We start from the raw sequence: 11,280 nt of genomic DNA, 5'->3' as shown, positions 1-11,280 counted from the left end.
AAAGATAAATACCATATTCTAATGCAAATATATGGAATCTGAAAAAATGATACTGAACAATTTATGTATAGGGTAGCAATGGAGAAACAGACATAGAGAATAGACTTATGGACACGGGGATAGGGAAAGAGAGGGTGAGATATATGGAAAGAGTAACATGTAAACTTACATTCAGTTCAGTTCAGCTCAGTTGCTCAGTCGTGTCCGACTCTTTGCGACCCCATGAATCGCAGCACGCCAGGCCTCCCTGTCCATCACCAACTCCCAGACTTCACTCAAACTCATGTCCATCGAGTCGGTGATGCCAACCAGCCATCTCATCCCCTGTCATCCCTTTCTCCTTCTGCCCCCAACCCCTCCCGGCATCAGAATCTTTTCCAGTGAGTCAAATCTTCGCATGAGGTGGCCAAAGTATTGGAGTTTCAGCTTCAGCATCAGTCCTTCCAAAGAACACCCAAGACTGATCTCCTTTAGAATGGACTGCTTGGATCCCCTTGCAGTCCAAGGGACTCTCAAGAGTCTTCTCCAACACCACAGTTCAAAAGCAGCAATTCTTTGGCACTCAGCTTTCTTCACAGTGCAACTCTCACATCCATACATGACCATTGTAAAAACCATATCCTTGACTAGATGGACCTTTGTTGGCAAAATAATGTCTCTGCTTTTGAATATGCTGTCTAGGTTGGTCATAACTTTCCTTCCAAGGAGTAAGCATCTTTTAATTTCATGGCTGCAATCACCGTTTGCAGTAATTTTGGAGCCTCCCAAAATAAAGTCTGACACTGTTTCCCCATCTATTTCCCATGAAGTGATGGGACCAGATGCCATGATCTTAATTTTCTGATTGTTGAGCTTTAAGCCAACTTTTTCACTCTCCTCTACGTCAAGGCTGTATATTGTCACCCTGCTTATTTAACTTATATGCAGAGTACATCATGAGAAACGCGGGGCTGGAAGAACCACAAGCTGGAATCAAGATTGCCAGGAGAAACATTAATAACCTCAGATATGCAGATGACATCACCATTATGGCAGAAAGTGAAGAGGAAACTTACATTACCCTACGTGAAACAGATAGCCAATGGGAATTTGCTGTGTGTCTTAGGAAACTCAAAAAGGGGCTCTGTATCAACCTAGAGGGGTGGGATGGGGAGGAAGATGGGAGGGAGGTTCAAAAGGAATGGGATATATGTATACCTAAGACTGATTCATATAGAGGTTTGACAGAAAACAACAGAATTCTGTAAAGCAATTATCTTTCAATTTTAAAAAAAGTATAAAGTTTGAAAAAAAAAAGAATATGTGATCCACACACATGCACACACACACACAATGGACTATTACTCAGCCATAAAAGAGAATGTTGTCCACAGGAGAAGGGAATGGCAAGCCACTTCAGTATTCTTCCCTTGAGAAACCCATGAACAGTATGAAAAGGCAAAATGATAGGATACTGAAAGAGGTACTCCCCAGGTCAGTAGGTGCCCAATATGCTACTGGAGGTCAGTGGAGAAATAACTCCAGAAGAATGAAGGGATGGAGCCAAAGCAAAAACAATACCCAGCTGTGGACGTGACTGGTGATAGAAGCAAGGTCCGATGCTGTAAAGAGCAATATTGCATAGGAACCTGGAATATTAGGTCCATGAATCAAGGCAAATTGGAAGTGGTCAAACAGGAGATGGCAGGAGTGAACATCGACATTCTAAGAGTTGGTGAACTGAAATGGACTGGAATGGGTGAATTTAACTCAGATGACCATTATATCTACTACTGTGGGCAGGAATCCCTCAGAAGAAATGGAGTAGCAATCATGGTCAACAAAAGAGTCTGAAATGCAGTACTTAGATGCAATCTCAAAAATGACAGAATGATCTCTGTTCATTTCCAAGGCAAGCCATTTAATATCACAGTAATCCAAGTCTATGCCCCAACCAGTAATGCTAAAGAAGCTGAAGTTGAACGGTTCTATGAAGACTTACAAGACCTTTTAGAACTAACATCCAAAAAAGATGTCCTTTTCATTATAGGGGACTGGAATGCAAAAGTAGGAAGTCAAGAAACACCTGGGGTAACAGGAAAATTTGGCCTTTGAGTACGGAATGAAGCAGGGCAAAGGCTAATAGAGTTTTGCCAAGAGAACGCACTGGTCATAGCAAACACCCTCTTCCAACAACATAAGAGAAAACTCTACGCATGGACATCACCAGATGGTCAATACCGAAATCAGATTGATTATACTCTTTGCAGCCAAAGATGGAGAAGCTCTATACAGTCATCAAAAACAAGACCGGGAGCTGACTGTGGCTCAGATCATGAACTCCTTATTGCCAAATTCAGACTTCAATTGAAGAAAGTAGGGAAAACCACTAGACCATTCAAGTATGACCTAAATCAAATCCCTTATGATTATACAGTGGACGTGAGAAATAGATTTAAGGGACTAGATCTGATAGACAGAGTGCCTGATGAACTATGGAATGAGGTTTGTGACACTGTACAGGAGACAGGGATCAAGACCATCTCCATGGAAAAGAAATGCAAAAAAGCAAAATGGCTGTCTGAGGAGGCCTTACAAAAAGCTTTGAAAAGAAGTGAAGCAGAAAGCAAAGGAGAAAAGGAAAGATATAAGCATCTGAATGCAGAGTTCCAAAGAATAGTAAGGAGAGATAAGAAAGGCTTCCTCAGTAATCAATGCAAACAAATAAAGGAAAACAAGAGAATGGGAAAGACGAGATCTCTTCAAGAAACTTAGAGATACCAAGGGAACATTTCATGCAAAGATGGGCTCGATAAAGGACAGAAATGGTATGGACCCAACAGAAGCAGAAGATATTAAGAACAGGTGGCAAGAATACACAGAAGAACTGTACAAAACAGATCTTCATGACCCAGAGAACCATGATGGTGTGATCACTCACCTAGAGCCAGACATCCTGGAATGTGAAGTCAAGTGGGCCTTAGAAAGCATCACTACTAACAAAGTTAGTGGAGGTGATGGAATTCCAGTTGAGCTATCTCAAATCCTGGAAGATGATGCTGTGAAAGTGCCACACTCAATATGCCAGCAAATTTGGAAAACTCAGCAGTGGCCACAGGACTGGAAAAGGTCAGTTTTTATTCCAATTCCAAAGAAAGGCAATGCCAAAGAATGCTCAAACTACTGCACAGTTGCACTCATCTCACACGCTAGCAAAGTAATGCTCAAAATTCCCCAAGCCAGGCTTCAGCAATACATGAACCGTGAACTTCCAGATGTTCAAGCTGATTTTAGAAAAGGCAGAGGAACCAGAGATCAAACTGACAACATTTGCTGGATCATGGGAAAAGCAAGAGAGTTCCAGAAAAACATCTATTTCTGCTTTATTGACTATGCCAAAGCCTTTGACTGTGTGGATCCCAATAAACTGTGGAAAATTCTGAAAGAGATGGGAATACCAGACCACCTGACCTGCCTCTTGAGAAACTTATATGCAGGACAGGAAACTACAGTTAGAACTGGACATGGAACAACAGACTGGTTCCAAATAGGAAAAGGAGTACGTCAAGGCTGTATATTGTCACCCTGCTTATTTAACTTGTATGCAAATGACATCATGAGAAACACTGGGCTGCAAGAATCACAAGCTGGAATCAAGATTGCCAGGAGAAATATCAATAACCTCAGATATGCAGATGACACCACCCTTATGGCAGAAAGTGAAAAGAAACTAAAAAGCCTCTTGATGAAAGTGATAGAGGAGAGTGAAAAAGTTGGCTTAAAGCTCAACATTCAGAAAACGACGATCATGGCATCTGGTCCCATCACTTCACGGGGAATCAGTGGAAATGGTGTCAGACTTTAATTTTTTTGGCTCCAAAACCACTGCAGATGGTGATTGCAGCCATGAAATTAAAAGACACTTACTCCTTGGAAGAAAAGTTATGACCAACCTAGACAGCATATTCAAAAGCAGAGACATTACTTTGCCAACAAAGGTCCATCTAGTCAAGGCTATGGTTTTTCCAGTAGTCATGTATGGATGTGAAAGTTGGACTGTGAAGAAAGCTGAGCGCTGAAGAATTGATGTTTTTGAACTGTGATGTTAGAGAAGACTTTTGAGAGTCCCTTGGACTGCAAGGGGATCCAAGTCCATTCTAAAGGAGATTAATCTTGGATGTTCATTGGAAGGACTGATGCTGAAGATGAAACTCCAATACTTTGGCCACCTCATGCGAAGAGTTGACTCTTTGGAAGAGACCCTGATGCTGGGAGGGATTGGGGGCAGGAGGAGAAGGAGATGAGAGAGGATGAGATGGCTGGTTGGCAACACCGACTCGATGGACATGAGTTTGAGTGAACTCTGGGAGTTGGTGATGGACAGGGAGGCCTGGGGTGCTGCGATTCATGGGGTTGCAAAGAGTCAGACATGACTGAGTGACTGAACTGACCTGAAAAGAGAATGAAATACTGTCATTTGCAGCTATGTGACTAGAAATACTGTATTTATCACTTATATGTGGAATCTAAAAAATAATACAAATGAATGTTTATATAAAACAGAAAGAGACACACAGAGAAAACAAACTTGTGGTTACCACAGGGAAGAGAGAGTGTGGAGGGACAAATCAGGGGTGTGGGATTAAAAGAAACAAACTACTATATATCAAACAGATAAGCAACAAGGAACAGATATGCACAGGGAATTATACTCATTGTCTTCTATTAGCCCTGTGTTCAAGAATCTGCCTGCCAATGCTGGAGACGCAGGAGACTTGGGTTCAGTTCCTGGGTCGGGAAGATCCCCTGGAGTAGGAAATGGCAATCCACTCCAGTATAAAATTCCATGGACAGGGGAGCTGGTGGGCTACAGTTCAAGGGGTCACAAAGAGTTGGACGTGATTGAGCGTGCATGCACTATCTTGTAATAACCTTAATGGAATATAATCTGCAAAAATACTGAATAACTATCTATAGATGTGAAACTAACACAATATTGTAAATCAACCATACTTCAATTTTTTAAAAAAGAGAATGTGGTGGGAGAAAGGCTCACATAAGAAAGAAGTGTGGAAATGCTAGCATTTAAGTGACAGGCAAGGAAGAGGCATCAGAGGAATTAGAGGAGAGAAGCAGAAGTGAATTGGGTTGGAAGCCAAGGCAACAAAGGGAGTGCAATGTCTGACACGCCCTTAGAAGTCAAGCAGGATGTTGGAAAGAGACTGCTGAGCCTGGCTGGCAGCAAAGAAAGCCGATGTTTCACGACCTTGAGGGGTATGTTGGCCAGTCTTCAGGGATTAGGGAATAAGTGAGCACTGGGAAAGCCAAAGACAGAGCCTCCCTCCCTCATGCCTCGGGGAGAAGGAACTTGTGGATGGGGGTGGGTCGGTGGGAAAGGCGTGGATGGGACACAGGCGTAGGTAACCCAAAGCAAAATGCTGACCCAGTGGGCACCCCAAAGCTTCAAAGCAAGCTTAGAAAAGCGAGTTCCCCAAAGGCCTTAGATGATGACAAGCTTTTCTTTCTCACGAAGCTGAGGCAGCTCCTTAGATAAGGCCCCTCTCAAAACTGGTGATACTCTGACAGTCCCTCAGAGACCACAGGGAAAAAGATCCCACAATCAATTATCATCCGGGTGCTCCTCACTGGTCATGGAATTTGGCGGGTCCCTATATGCTGCGTTCCAGCTCAGGATCTCTACTCTTCAGATTCAAGTGTAATTACCACTCTGTTTATTTTATAAAAGATTAATGGTTCCCCCTCCTCATTTCTCAAGAACAAACTTTTCGTCTGTATACAGTGAGTCATTAAGTATATCAGCTCAACTGCTCTGGTTGCAAGATTACAGATATAAAATCATCTGATTTTGACAAAAAACAGCTGCAGCTTTTCTTATTCTCTTGAGTCCACCATCACATGCCGAGAGAGGCAGAGAATGTGACTGGTCAGGTCATATGATAGAGAGACGCATGACCTTCACCTTCATCAACAATCTTCCCAAGGCCCTCCAACAAGTCACCTTCGCTAAGATGTCTCTCAAGGACAGTTTAACTCTATTCAACCTACTCTCAAGAGCTACTCTCATGAATAAGGTAGAAAATGAAGGATGAACAGGAAGGGACATTTATGCTCAGAAAGTTTACAATCTACCAATAATACCATAAACAAAACTCACTTAAGAACTAGGACTGAATGTGGTTGAGGTGTTGAGTAAAGAGCTTAAGAAGGCAAGCTCAGCCGTCAGGCAAGACTTTCTAGAGGAGGTGGCACTGAAGCTCATCTTAAGGGACACTGATTGTGTGTGTGTGTGTGTGTGTGTGCTTGCACGTGTACACGCATGCATGCATGCACATGTACACACAGATGCACTGGGGTTAATCAGAGGGAAAGCAAAACATTCCAGGAGAAGGTACTTTATTAAACAAACACATGGATGCAGAGAATTACAGTGCATGGGTAAGGTGTGGGAGAATCAGAGTTGGAGGAGGCTTTTGGTCGAGAGATTCACAAACTTTGATGTGTGTTAGATCTACCCGGGCAACATGTGACATATTCACTAGCCCAAGCCTTGCCCTTGGGTTTTACAAGCTATGCTGCTGGGACTTGAGGATGTTAATGATTAACCAGGGTCCCAGTGCTCATTAATTAGCAGCGGAACTAGTTGGAGAACCTGTTTTCAGGGAAGGACAAGTTCTTTTGTTTGCTTATTTTTTGTTTTTGAAGGGACCTGAGGTGTAAGATTCATGAAGTGTGACACAAGAGAGAAGACCAAAGGAGCAGGTTGGACTCAAATTATGGAAACATGGGATTAAAGTGAAAGGAAATCGGAATATTTCTGTCAGCACACAGGGTTACTGAAGCTTTCAGAGAGGGAAGTGATGTTGTCAAAGTCATCAGAGACGTGATCTAAGAACTAAACTTAGGGTTCACCCTGTGGACTGGAGACAGAATCACACTGGCTTACAAATCTTGTATCTTCCTGTCAGCACGGCCATCGACCCTCATCTGAAGCAGGTTCCCCTGGAAGCCCACAGAGGCCAGCTTTTTTCCCTCCTTACATAAATCATGAAATATCTGTGAGAAAATATCACTTCAGCAAGCATCTGTCAAAACAGCTCATTAAGTCCCGGGAATGCAGTCAGTGGGAGGGATGCACACTGTCGTCTAGCTTCTGGCCCGAGGGCAATACGCAGCCATCCTCCTGCCCGACCTCACCTGCACTCCCTCCACGGTAGGAAGAGTAGCCACGAGTCCGTGCCTGAGAATAAAGGCAGCGTGGAGGTGGGGGGCCGGACAGTAGACCAGGAGTCGGGTCTATAGATGGTAGGCCTCTCCACAACATGATGGGCAGATGGAGAGCTAGAGGATCACAGCTGTGTTGCTCCTGGAGGTCTGGGGGCTGGGGATCTGGGCCCTATTTATGTCTACCTGGCTTATCAAGAACTGAGGGAGAAGGATGGGAAAGGTAGTGAAGTTCGTACTTCCTTTAGCTCAACAGTTGTTTATACTGGGTAACGTGTGTATGTGCATGCTAAGTCCCGTCAGCCGTGTCCGACTCTTTGCGACCCTATGGACTGTAGCCTGCCAGGCTGCTCTCTCCATGGGATTCTCCAGGCAAGAATACTGGAGTGGGTTTCCACGCCCTCCTGCAGGGGATCTTCCTGACCCAGGGATCGAACCTGCATCTTTTACAGTTCCTGCATTGGCAGGCAGATTCTTTAGCACTAGCGCCACCTGAGAAGCCCAAACTGGCTAATACTGGCATTGGAAAGACAACTAGTTGGGCTGCTAAGCAGGCCTGAGATGCTGGTAGTGGGGTTTGATGGTGATGGCCCTGACTGAAAGCCTTAGGGTGTCTCCCACTGTTCCTGCTGTCAATGCCCGGGCCTCAGTCCACTCAATGTCACAAGAGGAGGCAGAACCCAGAAGTAAAGAAGTTTGGATCTCAAGGCTCATGCAAACCAACTTTAGCCAATTGCTCAGCGCTTCTGGAGCTGCAGTCAGTGAGGATGCCTCAGCCTCCCAATGTGTCCAAACAAGATTGACAGGAAAAGCTTCCTGCTTTTATTCTGGAGATGTTCATATTCAGATAAACTCCATACCTAAAGAGTGTGCTGAAAATCTAAGCTCCAGAGATACTACTATAAGGTCAGGAGTCCATAGCTGTTCCCACGGATGTGTACATAGCCAGTTATGGAGTCACTCCCACAATGAAGCAAGGCAGCCTGATGTAACCAACACAGAGCCTGGAGATCATCGTAGCTCCTTCTCAGAATTCAAATACCTCTTCGAGGGATTGCAAAAAAGTCTTCCATATATTTTGATTCTGGGTGTAAAACTTGTTATGCAGCACATAACAAGAATTGCTCTTGGAACTGGACTGCTCACAACTTTCATATATGCAAATAAAAGCTTTGTAAACCAGGTTTAAGAGAAGGGTGCTCAGAGATTTAGTGTGTTTGGTTACTGATAGTCTTAGCAAGATTTTCCATTCTTTCATATTACACATTTTATTCTCAGTCACTTCATTACAGCTTAATTTTAAAAACTCTTACCATAGTCCATTAGAGTTTCTGGGAAGTACTTTGATTCGTTGGAATTACAGGCTTCATTCTGACATTCCTCTTCATGGGCTTAAAATGCCTATTTACTTAAAATGCCTTCTTTCATTGTGCCTTTTAAATCCTAGAATTACTGGTATATGCTTTTAGAAGAATTGTGTCAGTATTATCAAACTTTTGTTCCCATACCAGTTTGGTTTCATTACCTTATAAGCTATGAGGAGTTTAGTAACATAATTAGATGGATTCTTAGAATATTGCTGGTTTTATTCTACCTCATACTAAACCTTTTGGACTTTTTTTGACATCTAAGAATTTTCAAACAGGTTTTGCCAATATTTTTTACATGACCAAGTTATGGAGTGGCTACCAGCAAGAGACAGTGTTCAGATGCAGATGATATTTGTTTAATATGTCAAGATGAATTTCAAAAGCCAGTTCTTCTCATCTGTCAGCATATATTTTGTGGAGAGAAAAAACATGACCACTGTACAGAATGGTGATTTCAGACCATATAAACAAATGGAAACATGGAGTTACTTCATCACAGCTTTGAATATATGAAGTTTTAAACTTCACATTAAGGCCAAAAAATACCAATTTCATTTGGTTACAGTGACTATTGATAAAGGCATTAGAATGGGTTTTCAAGGCTAGACGTTAAGGACAATGTTTCTAAATGGTTTTAAAGTATTACAATAAGACTTAAGTGTGTAGTCCAAATTATCAAAAAATTAAATGAAAGAACTCCATATTTAAAAATAAAGGTAAGTAATGTTCAACCTAATGCACATGCAACGTTTATTCCTCCTAATTACTTGACAGATAGCTGCAGTATTAAACTGTAAACGTGTTTGCTTATTAATGCTACCAAAATGATAATTGCATAACTGGAACTTACGGTTTCAGGGGAATTCAGCTACCCTTTCCTGACATCATTTTCTTAATAAAACCTATTTTTCATAATGTTTTAAGACATATTACCTGACTGTAAAATTTTCTTTATCATTTACCTTTATAATTCCCATTGAAAAAATTCTAAAATTTTAAAATAAAATTTGTATTTAAAATGAAAGTTCTAAATTCTATATTTTACCTGTAATAATCAGATTTTCTAAGGAAGATTAATTCATTGATAATGATATATTTTAATATTGTAATGTTCTCTGTAGTATGATTAGCAATCATTGAGAATAGATGACTTATCTTGCTTTTTGTTTTGTGGACATCACGCATACCATCCTTCCATCAGCTTTAATGTTCAGATCTTCCTTTTTGTATAATATCATGGACTATCCTGAAGTAGCTATTAAAATAACTCACATGGATTAAAACAAAAGGCAACTATTAATACTTGACATCAATAGCTGATCAATGCATGAATCACTTGCTTCCTTGTATCTTCATCATGTGGAAAATTTCTGTGGCCTCTGTTCTATAATTTTCTCCTTCTTTTTTGTCTTCGGGAGGGTATAATGTAGTTTCAACTGAAAGATTAAACAAAAATATCCTAAGTGGAAGCACTCCTTATAGAAGAAATCTGAAGATTGTAATTAAAATTTTGGTGATGCCATTGGATGCCACAGAAACTATCACCTTCGAACAAAGATAGGGCTAAAATAACACAGAATGAGGAAACTTTTTTTGAAGAATCATCTGCACTGTATATAAATCCACCTCCATTTTGTGTGAAAGGTGGAAGGTCAGAGGCCACATACTTTATCCTCACATTGTGCCCAGACGTGTTTCTCCACAGGCATGTTATCTGGAATGTAATGAAGTAGTCTGTGTTACCTAGAATCTCTGCACAATGCAGGACACGCCGCACCCAAAAGGCCAGCAGCCTCCTCAGTCTTGAAAAGCTGAACATCATGGGCACTGCTGCTCCGTGTTCCAGAGTGCACTGCTTAAACTATTCCAAAAACTATTTCAAAACTATTTGAATCAGCATAACAATTCAAAATATTAGTAACATCTTCACTCTTCAGATGATGAACTGAGGTTTGAAATGGGTTGCTGACTTTACCACATGGCTACTGAGGGGTGCTGCTGGCTCTAACCCCAAGAAACTGACTCTAAATTCAGCTTCTTTCCTAAAACATTGTGCTGCCTTTCAAAGCAGGCAGAGACTCAGACTGGATCTCAATACATCAGTTCAGTTCAGTTCAGTCACTCAGTCGTGTCCGACTCTTTGCGACCCCGTGAATCGCAGCACACCAGGCCTCCCTGTCCATCACCAACTCCCGGAGTTCACTCAGATTCATGTCCATCGAGTCATGAACTGTTGCTGTTATTATATTTCTAGCTATCTTCTAAGAAGTCCAGGTCTTTTTACACAGATGACACTTTGTTCTGCAGATCCCTGGTGGCAGGGCAGAGCTAGGAGCTAAGAGGACCTGGGTTAGTTTGGCTAATGGAGGGAGCAGATCATGGAGCTTCCAGGGACAATGGGAAGGGGAATAGGAAAGAGAACTACTGGGACCTAGTCACACCTTGAATAATGCAACATGACCTACCCATGCACTCTTCACCCATGAGTCTCAAACCTTCAGTACAATGTATTACTCATGAAATGCTTACAGAGTGAGTTTTTGGTATAAAATGGCAAAGGGCTGAGAATTACTGCTGGGTCGGGAGAGGCTGATGCAGAGACAGCACATGTGGACCCAGAAGCCAGAGGCAGGAGGAGGGACCAGGAGGGTGTCAGTCACTCTGAGAATCAGCAGAAATCAGGCAAGGC

The 11,280-nt window shown here is 42.1% G+C and overlaps 1 pseudogene; it reads left to right on the top strand.

The window, feature by feature from the left end:
- LOC102183638 lies at positions 7,842-9,159 on the top strand (annotated as a pseudogene).

This window comes from Capra hircus, chromosome 20 (genome assembly GCF_001704415.2).
Source record: "Capra hircus breed San Clemente chromosome 20, ASM170441v1, whole genome shotgun sequence".
In the NCBI taxonomy this organism is placed as follows: Eukaryota; Metazoa; Chordata; class Mammalia; order Artiodactyla; family Bovidae; genus Capra; species Capra hircus.
This window is presented reverse-complemented; position numbering and strand designations above follow the sequence as displayed.